This window comes from Salvia hispanica, chromosome 6, assembly GCF_029641045.1.
Source record: "Salvia hispanica isolate PSC_SH4W2 chromosome 6, Shi_PSC_v1, whole genome shotgun sequence".
Lineage (NCBI taxonomy): Eukaryota > Viridiplantae > Streptophyta > Magnoliopsida > Lamiales > Lamiaceae > Salvia > Salvia hispanica.
Window position 1 is genome coordinate 32,394,685 of NC_142697.1, and position 17,277 is coordinate 32,411,961.

At 41.2% G+C, this 17,277-nt stretch overlaps 1 non-coding gene and 1 pseudogene across 1 annotated transcript; one reads left to right on the forward strand and one right to left on the reverse strand.

Moving 5' to 3' along the window:
* The first annotated feature begins 5,417 nt into the window (after positions 1 to 5,417).
* On the forward strand, positions 5,418 to 5,524 carry LOC148923595 (small nucleolar RNA R71). Its single transcript, XR_016133079.1, has one exon. It is a non-coding gene; the product is annotated as a small nucleolar RNA R71 (small nucleolar RNA).
* A 2,131-nt stretch (positions 5,525 to 7,655) lies between these two features.
* LOC148923596 (uncharacterized) lies at positions 7,656 to 8,800 on the reverse strand (annotated as a pseudogene).
* Positions 8,801 to 17,277: the final 8,477 nt, after the last annotated feature.

Consider the following 17,277-nt stretch of genomic DNA (forward strand, 5'->3'; position numbering starts at 1 on the left):
AAAAATTTGAGAGGGTCGAAAATTTTGGATATAAAAGTAGCTAAGAAAAGACGGCCTAACATTCTCCTAAATCAACTTAAACACTATGTAAACTTAGGCAGACTAGGAGCAAGTTCTAGAAACATATACATGCATACAGATAAATCACACAAGAAAGAATTTAAGGCTCAAATCTCACAAGGTAGAAGCACGATTCAAGGCGAACAAGCAATTCACTAATTATGCACCTTTTCACCCAACCATCATATCAAAACGTTAAGCCACACTTAAACATAGATGGAATATAATATCATTGGCAACTCGGTCTAATGCGTCCCTAAGCATGCGTGTTTCTAAGTTCTTCATGTTATGTTCATGACATGGATTCAAGAAAACATTTTTAGAACACAAAAAATCTCCTACGGGTTTTTGGAAAATTAAAGCAAAAACAACTAACAACAAAAAGAAAACCCTAAACTCACGGTCCACCACTTCATCCCCCCAAACTTATTTACAACAAAGTGTAAAATAAGTTTGTAGAGTCGGTAGGGACGTGAGTATACTACTGAAAACAAAAACGTACCCTGAAAAATTTCGCGTAGAGGTTGAGTGGGGCGAAAATTCGCGCTGGAAAATTATGCCCAGGTGGCGGTCCGCCGCAGCTGTTCGGCGGTCGCCGCACGTCAAAGATGCTTTCCAGCGTTCAGGTGGCGGACCGCCGCGGAGCTTGCGGCGGTCGCCACGGAGAGGTCAGAACCTGCGAAAATTTTTGCAAAGCCCAAAATTAAACCAAAACCAAAAATACTTAAAATTAAAGCAAAAATTGTTAAATCAAGGAAATAAATCGTCTCAAAAACATCCAAAAACATGGTACAAATGCTCATTTAAAGTCATCGAGCTTGACTTCTTCAATCTTGAGGAGGTGGAGGGAAACGGGCGCTAAGATCCTCGAAAGCTCCAACGAGGTACGTGATATCACTCCTCATTGTCTCTCGTTCCTCTCTAGCTTCGGCGGCCATCCTTCGGAGCTCTTCATATTGTTGACGCCGATGAACGTCTTCCAAACGTTGTTGCTCCCAAAATCCTTGCTCCGCCGTGCGCCAATCGCCTTGAGCCGTCCACCCTTGGCGGTTGTAGGCATTCTCCGCTTGTTGCTCCGCCCATCGATTGTCCCAAGCGTTGGACATGTTTTGCATATAGGAGAAAATTTCTCCTAATTGGGCGGAGGTGTTGACTTGAAACTCCTCTTCCGGATTTGGCCTCCCGCGGCGGCGGTTCGCTCGTGTCCGGCGGCGATGTCCTTCCACTTCCTCTTCTTCTTTTTCCTCTTCTCGTTGTGGTTGGGATTGCGGTGGTGGCGGTGCTGCACTCCTTTGAGCTTGTGAATGCTCCGCGCCTTCTTCATAGTTATCAATGGCATCAAATGCGGAATCCTCATCGGGCTCAAATTGAGGAATGCGAGAGGTATGCGAGAGGGAATGTTCCTCTTTCTAAATTCCCCATTGACGGGGTTAGCCTCGATAGCTCTCCGGTGGGCGGGTGTGTCGAGCTTCCAATTGGCTTGGTTTGCCCAAACATCGACCTTGGTCAATTGCGGGAGTGGAACGGGAAAGTGATCCCCCGCTACTTGCATAAAATACCCTTGACCCCAATGATCGGTCTTCAAAAGCCCCACCGAAAATAGCACCTCATAAGTGATAAACTTTTCTCCACCATCCTCCGTCATACCGGCAAAAAAGACCCCCAAATGTTCGCCAATTGCCGTAATCAATCCCCCACAACAAATGACGCCCCCGTCTTTCTTCGTGATCCTATCCACATAGTACGTAAAGAGGGTCCCATAATCGATTCCCTTCTCGTTGAGTAGGCACCACATCACGTTGAGCTCCGTTTGGGAGACACTTCCCCCATCGATACGAGCAAACATAAGCTGAGTCATAGCACGATGGAGGTACCTCAAGATGGGGTTGCGAATTGATGAAGACTTGGCATAGCCCGCTGCATGCTCTTGCCCATTTGTCATCGCCCCCCAAACCTCTTAAAATTCATATTAATTGTCCTCTTCGGGGTTGGGGTCGAAGCAATGGAAGATCCCACTAAGCTCTTCCATGGTGAGCGAGTGCCAACGGTTCCCTAGGCGGAAATCAATGCTAAGTGGAAAATTTTGGCGGCGATCCTTAGTGACCTTTAGCGAGCTGAGGAACTCGAGAGTATACTTTCGAAACGATGGCCACTTCCTTTGGAACATGTAGACGTGGCCATTCCCATCACCCACGTCGCACAACTTCCAAAAATCCTCCATGATCCCCAAAGTTTGGAGAGGGAAATCGTGGGGATATCTAGAAGGTGCCGTTTCTCGGGCCGACACTTTCTTCCACATAGCCTTTTGCTCTTCCGTGGCAAGGCTAATGCCATAGTTCTTCGCATTCTCCGGTTTCCCTTTTGATCCCATTATCCTACAAAAGAAATTACACTCTTAAAAGAGCATCAACAAGTGGGAGGTCAAAAGTTCCCCCAAACTTGCATTCAACCAAGTAAAAATGAAGAGATAAGAACTTATATGCAAGCTTGGGTACAATAGCATCCTAATTTTTAGCATAATAACATGTTAAGCAAAATCAACAAAATTAGGACACAACAAATCATCCCCCAACGTGAATTCATCCCCCATGCAGAGACGTATCAACCAAATATCCATAAAAACCAACAATCTCTACAACATCACAAATATTGCAATTCATGGAACTAATAATAGCCTCACAATGCTATGAACATGATTGCAACTTTTAAACACTATAAACAAAGAGAGAATCATCATTCACAACTTAATAATCACCAATCAAGCAAATTTTAAACCATAGAATTCAAAAATTCATACACATAATCATCCCCCATCATGAAATAAGAGATTCTACCGAACAATTCACCCAAAATAAAGCACAATCCATAGAAGAAGTAAAGAAAAACCCAGAAATTGAGTTAGGATTCATACCTTTTTGTGGAGAGAATTTGTAGAAGAAGAGCTCTAGACTTTGAGAGAATTGAGAGAATGATAGTGTGGGTGTGTGAATTTGGTGATTTATATAGGTGGGGGTTGTGTGCAAGGAAGGAATTTGAGAAGGAATGTGAAAAGGAATGGAAAACATACCTTTTATGGTGGAAATCCCGTCTCTGGACTGCGTGTGGCGACCGCCGCGTCTCTCGTGGCGGGCCGCCACACGGGCCTTCGTAAACAGCAATCCTGGCGGGCCGCCGCGGCCCGTGCAGCGGTTACTCTAGCCCGCCCTAAGCCCGATCCTTCCTGCACATGTTAACACACGTGTGGCGACCGCCGTGCTTTAAGTGCGGCGACCGCCACCAAATTTTTTTTTTTTTTTTTTAACAGAACATAAAAAAAAAACGAGAAAATAAAAAAAATAAAAGAAAATTAGGTTGCCTCCCAATAAGCGCTTTTGTTAAAGTCGTTAGCTCGACTTGAAGTGGCCCACTAGTTGGGCGGATCAATAACTCGAGTGTTGAAAATTGGCATAGGGAGCAATTTGGTCCCTAGCTTCTTCCACCACTTGTACTTCCCCTCTTTCGTTTTGATGACGTATATCTCGGGGTCCTCTTTGGGTGTTTTCTTTCTCTTCTGTTTCTTCTTCTGTGGAGCAGATGTAGAAGAATTAGCATCACCCTTTTTAGAAGAGTGTCTTACCTCTTTGATAATGTAGATAGTGGAGGTTGAAGGATCCTCCGCTTCAAAGGGATCTTTGGACTTGGTCAAGTCGGTAGCCATGACTGCTCTGCACTGTTGTTCCATTTTTGCCCGCTTTGCCTCCTCAAACTTTATCATCTCGCTCTCGATCTTATAGGTGGATTGACCATGATTATCACTGATTGTGATTTCGCCACGACCTACATCAATCAAAGCTTTGCAAGTGGCAAGAAAATCTCTCCCTAAGATTAAAGGGACGTTCTTGTCTACTTTCATGTCAAGCACAATAAAGTCGGCAGGAAAAATAAAATCATCAACTTTAACTAAGGCATCCTCAATCATACCTACAGTCTTGATGGACGAATTATCGGCCAACCTGAGTGTTACATCTGAAGATTTGAGTGGCCCGATGTTGAGCTTTTCGTAGTACTTCAGTGGCATGAGATTGATGGACGATCCTAAGTCGCACAGTGCTTTGTCAACCTTCCCTTCTCCAATTCGGCACCTAATGATGAACTGGCTCGGATCTCTTTGCTTCACTGCCCGTTCCTTTTGGATGATCTCGCTGCAATGATGCGGTAGCTTAAGGTCGGCTTTAGTCGGCTTTTTTTTCCTCATTACCGCCTCCCTTAGTAGCTTCGCATACTTTGGTATCTCCTGCAACGATTCAACAAGTGGAATGTTAGTATGGACTTTGCAAAACATGTTAAGGAATTGTTTGAACTGCTCTTCAAGCTTGAACTTCCTCTTTGGCTGAAAAGGGAGTACAATCCCGTTGTGCCGCACAAGCTCCTGCTTAGTGGACAATTCTGCCTTGTCAGTGGCGGGCCGCCGCGGGGTGTGCGGCGGTCCGCCGGCGACTGGGCAGTCCTGCGTGGTTGACTCTGCCGTCTCAGTGGCGGGCCGCTGCGGGGTCTGCGGCGGTCCGCCGGCGACTGGGCAGTCCCCAGTTTTCTGCTTTGCCACCCACTTCTTGTTAATATCATCCACTCTTGCTGCTGCCTTTGCTCTATCCTCATCTAACTTCTTCTGAATTTGCTCCATTTGAGTGGTAATATTGGTTACAGCTGCCGAGATTGTGTTCATTCCTTGCTCGAGGTTGTTTATCCTTGCTTCGACCACTCCGATCTTGGTGTCATTAATCTTCCTATCTTGCGTAATTACTTCCAAGATCTTCGTGATTCCTTGTTCATACTTGTCTTCCTTCTTCATCGGCTCAACCACTCCTCCTTTGCTAACATTAAATCCTGCAGGGGGTTGCAAGTAATTATTGTTAGAATAAGAAAGATTTGGGTGCGGACGGTTCCCATTATAATTATTGAAATTACCGCCCCCCTGATTAGGGCGATAATTGTTATTGTAGTTTCTGGGACCGCCTCCTTGCACGTAGTTGATTTCTTCCACAGTTGATATGGCAGTTTCGGGTGCATTGCCTGCCACTATGGAAGTTGCCGGAATTGGATCTTCCTTCCTCGAGATGTCCATTTGATCAATCCTGACTCTAAGTTCTGCTAACTCCTTAGCAAAAGAACTTTCTTCGGCCTCTTCTATGGCTGCTACTCTTCTCGTGGCATGCCTTTCCTTAGACCACCCCCGACTGTTGGTGGCGAACTCCTCGATCACCGCCATGGCATCCTCTCCTGTCTTTCTTAGAAATCCTCCATTTGCCCCTGAATCAAGCATAACACATATTTTCTCGTTAAATCCATTATAGAGGATTCCTACCTGATGGTCTATGGAAAAACCATGGTTTGGGCACTTTCGAAGAAGAGCTTTGAAACGAGCAAATGCCTCATAGAGGGGCTCGTCATGGCCTTGTGTGAACTGAAAGATCTCACTTTTGAGCTTCAAAATAGTGCCTGGCGGGTAGTATTTGTCGAGGAAGGTAGCTACGATGTCCTTCCATATGGAGACCTTTTCTGGTGGCATACACTCAAACCACTCTTTAGCAGAATCAATCAATGAGAATGGAAAAAGTCTCACCCGTATGGCATCGTCGTCGACACCATTTAATTTCAGAGTGTTTGCGATTTCCACGAATTTGGAGAGATGGCGGTTAGCATCTTCAGTCGCCCTACCTGCAAAAGGAGTTTGCTCGACCCTTTGGATAAGGGGCATGCGTAACTCAAAATTGTTAGCATCAATACGAGGGCCGTTAGGAAAAGTGATCATATTCCCATGATTGAACATGTTCATCACAGGTAATGTTTCTCTGTTTTTCTTTTCCATGGCTTCTCGGGCTGCTCTCTCCGCATCTCTCTCATCCATCAGCAACTTCACCATCTCCTACAGCTTCTCAATATCTGTTCGGTCACCCATTGTTCCTGATCCTTTTTCACTTCTTATTATTCTACGAGTTCTTTCAAGTTCTAAATCAAGTGGCTCTAAGATGTACTTCCCAGAACGCGTTTGCATACAAAACCTGCAAGACTTGAAAACAAAAACAAATTAAACTAAAAAAAATTAAAACAGAATGCAATAAAAATCCAAAGTAGTAAAATTATCCGTTTGAAGATATCACTCCAAAGTGAATTGTCTTCCCCGACAACGGCGCCAAAAACTTGATGCACTTTTTATTTGCACTATAAATACCTGCAAGTATACAGAGTAGGTATAGTATAGCAAAAGGTTAGTACCGGGTATCGAACACGGGGAAGATGTACACAAAGTGTCTATCTTCTACTAGAACTCAATTACTATCTGGAGAAACAAGAATTTTTTGTAACTTTTTGAAAACAGTAAATATTAAAAACAGTAAACAACTAAATGCAAGCAAATCACGGAGAGAAAAGTATAGAGATAAGGGGAATTCCAGGGATGTGCTTTCGCTTTTATGGTTATACAAATTCCAAACTACAATACCCTAGCACAGTTAATACTTTGAAAGGACGAGTCACCTAGCTTATGCTCATGCGATACAAACGTTGATTACTAACATTAGGGTTGTCAATCCTAACACGTAACTCCAAAAAGCTCCTAAGACCCTTGAAAAGTCCCCACTCTCAATTAACAGTGCCGTTTTAAAGGAAGCTAACTGTAGTCTCTACTAAGTGGATCTAACTCGCTAGAACTCTGTCACAGTTATGAAGCAAGTTGTATTGAATCATACATAATTGTGTCACTCAATTATGAAGCATCATGATTAACTTAGGGAAGAAACAAAGTAAAAACAAAACGGATATTAAATAGAAAACGGAATTGTATAACCAAAGTTGCTACTAACACATCCCTAGAATCCTATGAGTTTAGTTACACATGACTGAATAAACTAAAAACATAGATTGAAGGGAAAGCAATCTGAACATAAAACTAAAGCAAATAAAACCCGTAGGTTGAATCCTTGTCGTTCTTGATGTTCTTGAAATCCTTCTTCAACTCCTTGCACAATTGAAGTACACTAGCTTTTGATCTCTATGAATGTGTTCTTGTTGTGTGAAAAAAAAAACTCCCTTTTGATGAAGCTTGAGGTCCTATTTATAGGGGAAGATTATTCCTCATCATAGAAGGAAAAGATCTTCAAAATTTGGTAAATCTTGGAGCAAATCTAGGGCTGGTCGGATTCACCTCCTTTCTCCGGCGGGCCGCCGCACCTTGGCCGGCGGTCGCCGCGTTGGAGTCCAGAGACTCTGACCCTTCGGTGGCGGACCGCCACATGTCCTCCGGCGGTCGCCGGGCGAGACTCTTCCCCTAGCGTAAATTTCCCAGGCGGGCCGCCACATAGCCCTGACCGCCGGGCGCCGGCGGTCGCCGTACAACTTCGCGGCGGTCGCTGGTCGCCGTCTGACTCCAGATTTCCAGACTATGCGTTTTTACTCCCCTTTTCGGCTCAAATATGCACATTTCTCACAAAACACGTCAAAATACCAAAATGTATAGAATATGCAAATAATGGACATGTAGAGTGATTTTGATAACAAAAACGGACCAAATAATGGCCTTAAAACAGTGCAAAATCCGGGCGTATCATAAACCAAACCCGTTACCTCCTGAGAAACCGCCGTCTCCCCTGCTCCAGCCTCTCCACAAAATTTCCGACCCGGACTCCACCGCCTCCGCCGCCGCCGTTGTTACTGCCGCCACCACCAGCGTTAATTTCGGTATTGTTCCCATCGCCAATTGACCATTCTCGCTGTGCGATTTGGGTGTTCTACCGCTGTCCCGTCTCTGCTATGTTGGCGGCGGCGAACTTCGCCTGAGCCCGCGCCCTCTGCCTCTCGTCCCACTATTCCGGGTATCCCACCCGTAGGAAGCAATTCTCCCTTGTATGTTTGTTGTTCCCACAGTGGGAGCACCATAGCTTGCTCTTGTCTGGTTTTGCTCCGGTTTGGTGGCTGGCTCCTCTGGCAGGTGGCGGTCGCGGCCCATTCCGGTTATTCGGCCGGTCTTTTTGTGCTCCAAATCCGTATCCTATCTCCCCCGATGATGCATCGGCGCTTCCCGCGTTAGAGGGGTCTCCGGTGAGTGAAGAGGATGCCAGTGGCATGATCTTCCGTCGAGCCGCCTCCCTCTTCACATACCCGTAGGCTTCTTCGACTGAGGGGTATGGTTCCAGTTTGAGTATGTCTCGCCGGATCCCGTCGAATTCCCCATTCAATCCAGTGAGAAATTTAATCAATCGCTTTTCACTTGAAAATTGCCGGAACTGCCTAACTCCTTTATCACAGCACGTCACCGGCGATTTTTGGGTTCTGTCGACACTTACCCACAAACCGTGGATTCGACGGTAATATGTTTCGAGATCCATATCCCCTTGTCTAATTGAGATTACCTTGTCTTCCAGGTCATATATGAGGTACGGATCAGCCCTGCTCTCGAAGGTGATCTGCAGGTTGTCCCACAGCGCTTTGGATGTCTGGTGATGGGCAAAATCAGCGAGAATATCGGTTTCGATATTGTCGACAATCCATGAGAAAACCACGAGATCGGTCTCCTCCCACTCGCGGTATCCCTTGCTATCTGGTTCGGGTGGTTCGTCGGTGATATAGGGAGTATCGCGACCTTCATCAGTCGTGACCACAACGGGTAGTTCTTCCCGTTCAATTTGAACGCCACGGTAACGTTCCTGGTCGTTCTTAGTCTGGATGTTGGTTCAGTTGTTGTTTTCTCCTCCTCTGAGTCTGACATCTTTGTGTATAAGGGTTGGGATTGATACTGTGTTTGGTTTTAGTTTTGTTGGCCGAGAATTGGGTATGAAAAAAAAACAGGGGCTATGATGAAAGATTTCTGAGCCAGAATTTCTCCTGCTCTGCTATGATGCCATGAAGAATTGAATTTGGGGAATCAATTGTTGTAATATTATTGCTCACTTTGAATTACAGAGTCTACAGCCTTTTATAGGCAAAATACCAATTTACATATGGTTATACAATGAAGGAGATCCTATTCTATTTACGGAGGATGATCAATTAGAATAAATCATATTAATGCTATGATTTCTTTCCAACAGCTTGGCGGCTGCTACTGCCAAGTATAGGGCTGGTACGGAGGAAACGGTGGCTGGTAGGGCGCGTAAGGCGGCTGTGTGGTGGCGTTCAGCAGCGGCCCATCGGGTGGGTCAGGTTCGCGGCGCAAATAGTACCCCGATGCAAGCCTTGGTGCTCTAAAGGGGGGCGCAGGAATCGGGTGTGGCATCGCCTGTGTTGCGCCTACACCAAGAACAGCGGCGTCAAGTCGGGCCTCTAATTTGTTGGGTGCAGCACGACACGCTCAAGCTGCGAGGTCATGAACTCTTCCGGTGAAGCCTCCACCAGCGGCGATGACTTCCCCGGGCGTAGCACTCCCCAAGGTTGATGGTGTCGATTCCCGTCAGTATGAGCCATGAGTTGTAAAGATCAAAGCATCAATTGTTAAGGAATAAATTCCTTAACAAGATTTCGGCGTCGCGATTGCATCGGCAGAGGGATAAAAGGTAGTCACGGGAGCTTTACCCGTCGATCAAACCAAGAACAATATAATGCAGAATTGAAATAAATCGTGAAAATAAAATAAGATAATTGTATTTCTCCAATGATTCCTCCAAAATCCTATTTATAATACTAATTCCCTAATACCCTAACTTAATGACCAAAAAAATAATTATAAGCATATATGGAAAATAATTGATAGACAAATTAATAGAGGTATGGAGATATCTCGTATCAAGATATCAGTTAATCGGATCATACAAATAAAATACTCCCTGTCCCGGCCTAAGCAAGACGTTTTTATTTTGGCACAAGAATTTAGGTAGTGGTATTTAGTGAATTAAATTATTAATAGTAAAGTAAGAGAGAGAGTAAAGTAAGAAAAAGTAAGAGTGAAGATAAAGTAAGAAAGAGAAAGAAAAAGAGAGAATAAAGTAAGAGAGATGATAAAGTAGGAGAGAGGAGTGAGTTGATTGTTGCCAAAAAAGGAAACGTCTCACTTAGGTTGGGAAGTACCAAAAAGGAATACGTCTCACTTAGGCTGGGACGGAGCTAGTAGATAAACTCCACTAGAGGTGAGAGATGGAGTTTAGAAAAATATGTTTAAAGTGCCAATTGCTAAGGAATAATTTCCCTTAACAAGATTCCGGTGTCGCGATTGCAATCCGCGGAGAAATAAAAGGCAGTCTAATGGAAAACAATACACTGACACAGATTAAGAAGACTAGCCCTAATTTAATCAACAAGAAAGCAATATATGGGAAATATATGATAAATTAATTAAAAGACTAAATAATAATATATGGGAGATATTGAGATTTACTCGTATCACATTTTACTTTTAATTTAAATTAACTGTAGATATTAAAAACACGTACCGTACAATAGGTCCTTAACAAAAATTAATTCCTCAATATAAACTATAATACTAGAGATGAGATGAGAAATGAGAACGCACCATAAAAAACTACACAAGTGTAGATGCCAAACAAAAAATGAGGAAAACAAAAGATAAAAGAAGAAGCACATAAACGCCAGAAAGATGAAAATGGATCACGAATATGTTCTAGTTGGCAAATCTAAAACGATTGTGTATAATCTTCCTAAAAATATAAGTCATAATAGGCTTTCGGATACTGTTGAACTACAGCCACATCACGATGAATCTCTACCTTCAATGATGACTCGAAATACAAAGTTCCGATTGTCAAATAGTTCATAACGCTTTGAAGCACTGTATGAATTGAGTAAAGCCCTTTCCTCACCTTGAGACATTTGAGGTTCGGAAATGGAGGAGTTTGTTCAATGGGACCACCATTCAGTCCAAGAATCTTTCAATTTCAAACAGCCATTAATTAGAATACAAACATTTGAGAAACACTAGTAGTAGAATTAGTAGTGCACGTACCATAAGAGTGCTCAAAGTGAGTGAAACAATGGTAGCATTTCCAAGTTGGTGAAGTAACTTAACACAATTCAGATGCAACAATTTCAAATTTTTGGACATAATTCCATAAATATCTAAGTCGACTTCCTCCAACATCGGGAGATTCATCTTCGAACATTCGAGAGGCGAAAAACCCTTGTATCTAAACGAGGTAAGCAACGGAGCAAAAATCTCTTTGATTTGGATAAGAGAATCAGATCCAAAGATTTCAAGAACTCTGAGCTTAGATGCCTTTAAAACAAGGCCATTCCATACTTTCACGGAAAGTTTCTCGAGCTCTGGGAGGCCGGCAAAGGGCTCCCTCCGGTCATCATAATTGAAGTACAAATCTACGTCAAGGTAAAGGGTTTTCAAATTTGGTAAAGAAAACCAAGCAGGTACCTGAATCCAGGTGTTTTTCTGACTGATCTCGAGCTCCTGAAGCGTTGTGGAGGTGAAAAGCGCGGCGGGAAGGCTCAGAGTTAGGCCGGCGGGCGCGTGGAGACGGAGGGATTGGACGCCGTGATTGATGGCGTAGAGCACGCATTCCTCCACGAGTGCCAACTCTTCACGGAACCAAAATTTGTTACTGAATGAGAGGTGGAAGTCATGTAGAGGAGCTGCAGCGTCACGGTGAGAGAGGAATTGGAAGACGAAGCGGTGGTCGGAGGCGCCGCCGAAGTGCAAGCGGATATTGAGGACGGAACGCCACAGGTGCTTCCATCTCTTGGAGAGAACAGAGGTTCGAACGGCTTGAGTTAGGTCGATAAAGGAGAGGATGTGTTGAAGAATTCCAACCGGCAATTGGGTTATTCTGTCTTCCTTATTGAGGAGGAAACGCCACAGATGTTTCCATCTCTTGGAGAGAATGGAGGTTCAAACGGTTTGAGTTGGGTCGATAAAGGAGAGGATGTGTTCAAGAATTTCATCCGGGAGTTCGCTAATTTTATCTTCCTTCCCCTTTACGAAAAACATAGGAGAGAAAGAGAATTTACAAAACCCAATGATTTACTTTTTTGTGTACTGATTGTTTACCAATAATCTTGACATATTTATAATGTGGAAGAATACAAAGATAATATACACCTAATGAGATGTAATCAATTGCTAACTAATTATCAATCCTAAATTGAGACCAATTTTCAACCATTAGATTAGAAGATCTTGTGGTTAATATAATGACAAGTGTAAAAAATTTAAATTTAAATAATTATTAATTAAATTAAAAGGGTATTAATATTAAATCCTATATGTAGTAATTATAACTAACTACTTTCTCTCCCCTCAAAATCATCTCAAATCTTTAAATTTACGTAACTCTCTCAATTTAAATTATTTTTTCGCAAAAATATATCAAATTAAACATAATTTAATAAGGATTCCAACGAGATCTCAATTGCATATGTTCCGACGATGTTCGGGTGATGAAATTTGATAAATTATATTTCAATTTTCGTACATGTTGATAAGCAGCTTTTATCAACAAATGCAACAAAAAATCTCAATATATTGTAGGCAAAATCTCAATATTATGCATGTCCAATCTCAATAAAAATATGTTGATATTTTCTTGTCCTTGTATTGATATTCTAATGTCATATTGTTGATATTTGTAATACACAATGTTGATATAAAAAAACACCCACGAAAATTGTCATATGATAATATAATGACGATATTACCCTTTTGTTGATATTTTGTCTACTATTTATTGAGATTTGTGAGCTTTAATCTCATCCACTCATTTTAAAATCCAAGGGTGGAGATTTAGTCTTGATTTTGGATTAGGGTCCTATAAGCATTAGAATAGGACCCTACACATAATTACCAAAATTAATAAAATATAATTATGGTAATTGAAATGATGTTTGTAATTTAGTTACAAAATAATTTATTTGCTATTAATATGGAATAATACAAAGATTGTATACACATAATTACCAAAATTAATATAATATGATTATTTTAATTGAAATAATGTTTTCAATTATAAAATGGTGTCGAGTGAGAGGTGGAAATTGTGGACGAGGTTGTGGTGTCGCGGTGGGACAGGAAGTGGGAAACTGATAGGTCCTCGATCTAGCAAATTTTGCCGAAGATCATCCTCAATATTTATTTCTTTATTTTATTTGATTTAGCATATCTATTATTTTAGTAAGTTATCTTTAGTTATTTTCTTAGAATTCTATAAATAATATAATTTTATAGTATTTTGATTCAATAAATAAAGTACTCCATAAACTTATTCTCATTCTCGGTTCGTTCTTTGGTGCTCTAGTCCAATAGATTAAGGGCCTATCAAAGACGAAGCGAGAGAAGCAGGGACTTAAGGTTGAAAAATGGAATAAAAGATGTAACATCTCGGAATTTAGAACCCTAATTTTAGAGCCCTAGAATTTATTGTTGATGACGTGGAATCGAGAATGCTTTTATTTCATGAGATGATGTGGTCGATTTGAGTCTAGGGTTTGTGTTGAAAGTTTGAAAAGTCAAACTTATTGATTTAATGATGTGGCATGTGATTTATTAATTTGTGAGATTATGTGGTAAAGTAATTATCTAAGGGTGAGTGAGAATATTAGAGAAAATTTCCATAAATACTTGTTACCCTAATTCTTGTAATTTTCGAACCCTAGACCCCCTTTGGAGAGAAATTCTATTTCTTCCGGAATTTATTTAATCCTTGGGATATTTATCCAAATTAAAATTCAAGAGCCAATTATTTAGAACCCTAATTTTAGAGCCCTAGAATTTATTGTTGATGACGTGGAATCGAGAATGCTTTTATTTCATGAGATGATGTGGTCGATTTGAGTCTAGGGTTTGTGTTGAAAGTTTGAAAAGTCAAACTTATTGATTTAATGATGTGGCATGTGATTTATTAATTTGTGAGATTATGTGGTAAATTAATTATCTAAGGGTGAGTGAGAATATTAGAGAAAATTTCCATAAATACTTGTTACCCTAATTCTTGTAATTTTCGAACCCTAGACCCCCTTTGGAGAGAAATTCTATTTCTTCCGGAATTTATTTAATCCTTGGGATATTTATCCAAATTAAAATCCAAGAGCCAATTATTTCCTTATTTTGAGGATGGAAAAATCGAGCCCCTTGTTTTTGAGTGATTTTCGAAAATCACTATATTTGGGAAGGAAAGAATTATTTTATTTTATTTGGTTCCTTACTTGATTTCCTTCCATACCTAGAATTTAATTATTCTACCAAATCTTTCCATACCTCAAGAGATCTTGCCTTACCTTTTTCTAGGCAATATTTGAAAATCCATGCCTTATTTAATTAGGCATAGGGACGCCTATTTCTACTCCAAGGTGGGAGAATTCTTATTTTTATTTTACTCCGTGATATTTTATTCTACTCCGTAAAATATATTCAAGACAAAATCTTGGCTAAACAAATAGCCTAATTTTCGAAAACTAGGGAAATTGCCCTAGGATCTATTTTTGTTAATTCTTCTTCCCTACTTCACAATATTTTGTGGAGAATGAGATCTTACCAAATATTCTATTCTAATTACCTAAAGATCTTGTTGAACTCTATAAATAAGAACCAAAACCCCAACCCTTGCCCCATATTTTCGGCCCCCACCATCCCCTCACTCTCTCAAATTTTCTTCTTTTACTCTCCATTATTTTGCTATCTTTTGGAGAAGAATTGAAGTTTAATCCAAGAACTTTGAAGAATCAAGACTAATACTTGTTTTCTACCGATCGTTTTTCTCTAAAAGGTATTCTTGTTTAAGAGTTATACTTGTTCTTCTTCTAACCGATTAATCGGTCTTCTTGAACCCTCATGCATCTTGGTTGAGTGAAAGAGGGATAAAAAGGGATGTGGGAACATGTATGTGTGTGTGTGTGCCGTATGTGTGTGTGGCGTGTGTATGTGTGCCGTGTGTGTGTGTGTGTTGTTGTGTTGCGTAGTGTGTGTTTAATGGCTAAATAATCTTGTGTGATAAGCATGATCTTGATTAATTATTAATGATAAGATAAATCGTTGGGAAGAGGGAAAAGTAATGAAACATGCATGAGTAAGAGTAGTATTGAACCTAATTTGTGATATGTGCCTATGTGATTAAAAGGTGAAACTTTGGTTGCGAAGCCGGATAACGGAAAAGCGAAACTACTTGAAAACTAAGCAGTCGAGGTGGGCTTTACTCTAAAAACTCTCTTTTATTTTTATCAAAATGTTGTTTGGCGTTATAAGGGTGGTTTAACTGTTATGCCATGCCTATGTTTGTTTTAAATGTGATACTTGATATGCTTATACGAATTCGAGCCTGAGTATGGGCCGCAAGCCCTACCAGACTGTGTACACGATGGGATCGGGAGCCGTCCTTGCTAGTCGGCCGGTCTCGTGGGCGAAAAGTGTGGCCACACTTTCGTCGCACCATGGAATGATTGTTATTTTGATGAGAAAATGGGGGATTATTTTGACTGGCCAGTCTATGAAAATATATTTTGTGATACTCGTGATATTTCTTTTATAACTGCTTAAAACTCGAGTTCACTTGGTAAGGGTGGCATAACTTATAAAATGTTTTGGTAACGAGCTCACTGAGTATTTCAAAATACTCAGCCCTGCATGTGTTTTCCTTATGTGCAGGTTGAATGATGACGAGCGGTGGCGGGTGTTGAGCAGTTTAATTAATTAATATGGATATGTTGAACTTCTAGCGTAGTTGTGTCTTCATACATAGCTATTCTTTTCTCTTGGTCGCTTTCCGCTGAATTTTGACACACTCTAGAATTTCTTTTGGGAATATTTGCATCTTGCTTTCGGTTGAGGCCTTAGCCTTTTTCTTGTGACTTTGTCTTGGATATTATGTCGTACTCTTAAGGTTTTTGATCATCATTTATGATATCTCCTTTAAACTTCTAGGTTAGGTTGTTGCATTAAATACTCTGATATTTCTTCCAATTCTTTTGGTCAGCACTCTTTAAATGAAACCCTAGCCTATGTTTACTTCTTCTGAGTCGGTTTTGGGTAGCAGCCGCCGCATTTATTGTACTCAAGGAGGGCGGGCTGTTACAAAAGATCTGGTGGTGTGTGATACTGAAGGGCTTAAAGAGATTTTTCGGAGCGGCCTAAATTTTTAGTTGGTGAACTCCATGACTTAGTTGGGGAGGCGTCTAGTCAATACATATTTGGGGAGGCGTCTAAATTTTTTAAATATTAGCATTGGCTTTTCCATATTTGACTGGTGCTCATTGGAGCTTGGCTATTTTGCCAAAATTCCCGAAAGTGCTATGGAAGGTGGACTGGATCATCTATTTGACTCTGATATTAGTAGAAATTGCTACTTTAACAATCTTGATACTGTTCTATTCATAGTGATAGGGACCTCAACACCCACTCCGGCAGCACCAAAAGTCAGGCAACCCAGCGAGAGGGCCTCAATTCACACTCACGTCACAGCTGCTCCAGCCGAGGCCCAACAGCTCGATACCGTGGCTTCACGACTGCCGGCCCAATCATTCCCATGCAGCCCAGATGTCGAGGAGAGCCCTTCTCAGCAAGAGACTTTAAAAGCCCGAGAACCACATCTCACCAAATCTGAAGATATCATCACAAGATATTTCTTATTCTAAGTCAAGGATTTGGCGTATATCAATATAATTATCCCTCGTATCTTCTAGTTATTTAGTCATTCTAGATTCTATAAATTAGTAGTATGTTTAGCATTGTTTTCATTGAGAAATACTCCCTCCGTCCCGGATAATTCGGGTCACTTTGACCGTGCACGGGTTTTAAGGATTGTAATGAAAAGTGGATTGAAAAAGTTAGTGGAATGTGGATCCTACCTTTATATATTAGTTTTATAATAAAATGTGAGTAGGAATGAGTTATTGGAATATGAGGTCCACTACCAAAAATGATAAAAGTGAAATGAGACAAATTATGTGGGACGGACCGAAATGAAAAACTGAGACTAATTATCTGGGACGGAGGGAGTATGAAATAAACTTCTATTCTCATTCTTGTTTCAAAAACCAAAAACCCTAGAACTTCAACTAGGGAATTATCTCTTTTGTTCCGTTCAATCTTCACGTGCTCTACAAACCTCTCGATAGGGAACTTAACCCCTATCACACAGTCTCAACATTTGGCATCACGAATTTATGCCTTTGATAAGCGAAAGTAAGTGAATTATTCTAATGTGTACAGGCAGTACAGCTGCAGCTCTACAACTACTGCTAAGTCTCCTACATGGCATTCTGAATCTCCTAATCAAGTTGAATCAGCTGGAAGATCAA